The 5014-nt window shown below is 51.7% G+C and overlaps 1 protein-coding gene across 2 annotated transcripts in view; it reads left to right on the top strand.

Moving 5' to 3' along the window:
* Nucleotides 1-3286: 3286 nt before the first annotated feature.
* ALDH18A1 (aldehyde dehydrogenase 18 family member A1) overlaps nucleotides 3287-5014 on the top strand; it is a 42171-nt gene continuing 40443 nt past the window's right edge. Inside the window, exon 1 of one of the 2 annotated variants that reach the window (XM_049645481.1) lies at nucleotides 3287-3507. The gene's annotated coding sequence lies outside the window, so the exon portion shown is untranslated. The remainder of the gene's footprint in view (nucleotides 3508-5014) is intronic. The other variant, XM_049645480.1, reaches the window with a different exon arrangement.

The raw sequence follows: 5014 nt of genomic DNA, 5'->3' as shown, positions 1-5014 counted from the left end.
GCTTTGTTGTACTAATTCCAGCAGCACACAGAAGCTGACATGTGATCACCTCGTGATAGTTTATCTGTGTGTGAGTTTTAAAAACGGGGGGGGGGGGGGGGGGGGGGGGGGGAACCTTTCATACATGGCAGAATAGCATTCAAATCAAAGAACGTGGTTCTTTTCCTGGGGTTGGAGCTAAACATAGCAGGATGGGGGGAGGGAGTGTGGGAGGGTGGAGGTGATGCCAGGAGCCAGAGGGTGGGGAGACTAACATGACTGTAGTAGGAACACTGAATGGGCAAAATAGGTGCTGTGATGGGATAAGAAAGATGGGAACTCATTATATGGGGACTTGAAAGCCAGGCAGAGAGAACTGGGGGAGTTTATTTTTTTCCACAACATATTAATGATCTGAATCTGAAACTGCCTTTTAAAAAAGCATGTACTTAGATATAATAAGTCCCACTTCATGAGCAGAAAATGCTCATTGTAAACACCATCTCTGATGGGTTAATCATTTTGTCCCATTCCAAAGTACCCTGAAAGGAACCTACCTCCCTGGAGAAAAGTGGCAAGGTTCCCATAGCAGTTACTACCAATGTAGGAGGAAGTGCATCTGTACACTTAGAAAACTAAGCCCAAAGGAATTCATTCATTCATTTATCAAATATTTATTGTCTATGTGCCAGCAACATACTTCTCTACTCTCAAAAGCTTATATTCTAGCAGGGAAGGCAGACAAGCAATTACCATAAGGTGATGTGTGGTTTTTTGTTTTTTTTTTTTTAATTTTTTTTTTTTAACGTTTATTTATTTTTGAGACAGAGAGAGACAGAGCATGAACGGGGGAGGGTCAGAGAAAGAGGGAGACACAGATTCCGAAACAGGCTCCAGGCTCTGAGCAGTCAGCACAGAGCCCGACGCGGGGCTCAAACTCACATACCACGAGATCGTGACCTGAGCTGAAGTCGGACGCTTAACCGACTGAGCCACCCAGGCGCCCCAGGTGATGTGTGGTTTAAAAGAACTAGAATAGGATTTCCCAAGTGGAGAAGGCCACTGTTTTTAATGGCTATAGCTATACCCACAGTTACCTAATTTGTTCTAAGTTCATGGTGAGAATCTTAAAACCTGAAGTGCCAGATGAAACTTACTAGAAAGCACTTTTATTATTTTTGTATCCTCCACCCAACTTCAAACCCAAAGAGCTGACAACCTAACCCATGTTCAGTGTTCTCATTGTTCACCTCAAAGAACCCCCCTCATCTATTTCCTAACTCGCTATACTGCAGCACCACTAGATTCGCAAGAATCCCTCCTCTTCTCACACCACCCCCCACTTTAAAGTAGTAAGTGCTGTCAGCTCTCCCTGATCTGTTGCTCCCCATGCCCACTGCTGAAGTCTTTTTGCCAGCCATCATTTCTTACTTGGGCCTTTGCACTAGCTAACCGGCCTCTCTGCTTCTATCCCTTTACTGATTTCTGACGCACAGATCTCATCATTGTGCCATTCCAGTACTTTATTTTTTTTAATGTTTATTTTTGAGAGAGAGACACACACAGAGTGAGTGGGGGAGGGTCAGAGAGAGAAGTAGACACAGAATCTGAAGCAGGCTCCAGGCTCTGAGCTTCCAGCATAGAGCCCGACATGGGGTTCGAACTCACAAACTGTGAGATCAGACCTGAGCCAGGGTCGGATGCTTAACCAACTGAGCCACCCGGGCGCCCCAGCCGATACAGTACTTTAAAAGTCATGGGTCTCTATCTTTGGGGATGATAAATTTCAAGCTCTTTAGCATGGCACAGAAATCCCTTTGCAAGGTGGCCCCTACCAAACACCTCTCCTGTCATGTCCCACCTGCAGCCTCTTGTCATGGGACATCTCATGCCTTTGCTTATTGCATTCCCTCTTCCTCATATGATCCTGCTTCCCATTTCTAGGTGAACGACTTCATTTTTAGCCTTCAAAGCATAATTTGAATGTCCACTCTCTTTTAAAAGCCTTGCCTGAAATCCCTGGGCACCTCCTCCTCTAGCACAAATCACAGTGTTGTAATCATTTGGTGACATATGTGTCTCTCCTATAAGGCTGTAAACTCATCAGGGCGCCTGGGTGGCTCAGTCCGTTGCACGTCTGACTTCAGCTCTGGTCATGGTATCACTGCTTGTGAGTTAGTCCGGCGACAGGCTCTGTGCTGACAGCTCAGAGCCTGGAGCCTGCTTCAGATTCTGTCTCCATCTCTCTGCCCCTCCCCTGCTCGTGCTCTCTCTCTTTCTCTCAAATATAAAAACTAAAACTTAAAAAGAAATTTAAAAAGAAGACTGAACTCATCTAGGGAAGGGAGGATGTCTGCCTCCACGTCTAGCTAATGCCTAGCACATAAAGTAGGCAATGTTTGTTTTGTTTAAAAAAAAATTTTAATGTTTATTTTTGAGAGAGAGAGAGCACACATGAGCAGGGATGGGGCAGAGATAGAGGGAGACGTAGAATCTGAAGCAGGCCCCAGGCTCTAAGCTGTCAGCACAGAGCCTGACGCGGGGCTCAAACCCACCAACAGGGAGATCATGACCTGAGCCAAAATCCGATCCTTAACGGACTGAGTGAACTACCCAGCCGCACCTAAAGTAAGTAATGTTTAATGAATAAGGAAATGAATAAGGAGGCCCAGCAATGTTCTGGAGAAGGGGTAGACGCCTTCCTTGTCACTGGCCTCGCGTCAAGTGCTGTGCAGCCCCTACCCCCCCCCCCCCGCCCCTACACCTTTGTCTATACAAAACGTACCCTGTGACGAAAACACAGCAAATAGGAAAGAGGAAGACGCTGAACTCTAATTTTAAGGGTAGATCCGCATTCGCCTTTGGAATAGTTCCAATTATCAGGGATTAACTACTACTTTTTAAATGCAATACTTCACCAGTGCCCTTGCTGAACAAGCACTGGGCTGGGACACTTGGGTAAACCCCCAACGACTAGGGGGCAAGTCATTTTATCACAGTGACATTTTCGCATTTAAACAGCAAAAGAGCGTGGGTTCTGTAAATACAGGTATGTGCAAGTTGATCCAACCTATTTAAGGTGCGCATGGGAGATGAGGTCAACTCTGGCAAACACTCCTTACGGGTACCTACCAGCAGCTACTTGAGTCAGGCTCCTTTCCCGCCTCCCTGGGAAGCCCCGTGGGCCCCCCGCCCCTTCCCCCGTTCCCTAAGGGACGTGGACGTGCACCGGAGATGTGGAGCCCCGCCTCCCGGCGTCTGCCGAGGCCTTGGGGCGGGGCGGGGCGCGCCACGTGGAGCGCAGACCGTATTCTCCAAGGCGCCTACGCGATTGCCGCGGCGTAGCTCCGGCTTGACCCTTCGCCCCACGTCAGCAGCGGAGGCCCCGCGGCCTGCGTTTACTCCACCGCCGCTGACGTAACGTCATCTTGCGGGACGTGGACGGAAGCAAAAGGGGAGTAAGCCGGCGCCAGAAGCGGCCCGGCGTGCAGTGCCGGCGGTGCGGCGGGGTCGGGTGCTGGTTGTGAGGTAGGCACTCGGCGGCGGGGATGGCGGCGGGGATGGCGCGACGCCGGCGCCTCTGCGGGGGCTGATGCGGCCTGGCCCGCTGCGGGGAAAGGGGTGCGCGCCGGCCCGCGGGGGCTGCGAGGGCTCCTGCCGGGCGGGAGGCCGACCCGGCGAGTGGGTGTGGGTGTGGGCGCGGGCGCGCGCCGACCGATGGCGGCTGGCTGAGCAGCCCGGGGCGCGCTGCCCGCCGGGACGCTCCCAGGTGGCCGGGCGGGGAGGCCTTAGGGTCTTAGGAGCTTGGGACACCCGACCTCCGCGGTCGCCCTTGAGTACAGCCACAGGGAGGAGCTGAGGGCTCCTTCAGTGGAGGCCCGAAGGCTCGGCGGACACCTCTCGCTCCGCGAGTTTGGAGCCAGCTTCCAGTGCACCTGCCTCGCTGCTGGTGATGTGCCCTGGTTTGTAACTGGCCACACGCCGACTGTCGGCGGCCTCCGTGTGCGGTCCCCCGCGGCCCGCCTGGGCTTTCGTCACCCCCTCCCTTTCAAAACCAGGCCCCCCGCAGCGGGGGGGGTCGCCCCCGACCCCCCCTTACCGGGGGGGCCCCCCGGGGGCCCCCCCCCCCCCCCCCCCCCTCCCCCCCCCCCCCCCCCCCCCATCATTAGCCCCTGCTCTCTGAGGGGGCGAGATGTATCACCGGGTCTTTGTCTTGGAGTGGTGAGCTTTATACCAAGCCCGTGTTCCTGGGTGAAGTTTGTTGGGACTAAGGTTCAGTTCTCTAAGTCAGTAAGATAAGGGCATTCTGTTTAAAACGAGTAAAAGAGGTACTTGAGAAATGTCCTGAGTCAAAACATGGAAACTTTTTCCAATGGATGACATGGAGTCTAGACACACAGACACAACGTACCCTTTGCTCCCTGGAATCAGCTGTCTGCTTATTGAGAGCATCCATTGCAGTCAGAGGCCGTGTGTTACAGGGGAGAGGCCAGGAAGGCTGGGTTTTAGGTCAGCGCTGAACCTAGTAAGTTAGTGACCTTGAACTTTCAGAGCTCTCAGTTACTCTTAGATAAGAGAGAGGTACACAGTCAGTATAATTAGTGATTATGTCTGTCAGAATATTTATTGAATTCTTGTGCCCGTGACACATCCTGAAGGAAATAAAGAGGAAGTGGTAGGCCATCCTTAGTGCCTCAAAGAAGGAGCACAGCTGACATTTGTTGAGCATATGCTGCTCCCACGCATTCCACGTATTGTCTCATTTAATTCCCGCAGTAATCCCACCAGGTCCTTACTGTTACCGTTCCTGATTTACAAAAGAGGAAACTGAGGCTTAGAAATCTAGGTGAGTAACCTTCCAAAAGGCACACAGCTAGCAAGTGCAGAGCTGGAACCCAAATCTGTCCGACTCCAAAATCTATGTTCCCTGTACAGTTTACCATGCTGTCAGTGGGAACTTTATGATCCTGTTGGGAAAAGCAACAGTAATACATGAAGCAGTTACAAGCCGATCTGTAGAATTATATCCAACCTC

Source organism: Panthera uncia, chromosome D2 (assembly GCF_023721935.1).
Source record: "Panthera uncia isolate 11264 chromosome D2, Puncia_PCG_1.0, whole genome shotgun sequence".
Taxonomy (NCBI): domain Eukaryota; kingdom Metazoa; phylum Chordata; class Mammalia; order Carnivora; family Felidae; genus Panthera; species Panthera uncia.
The sequence above is the reverse complement of the archived record's forward strand: the minus strand, read 5'-3'. Positions and strand labels throughout refer to the sequence as shown.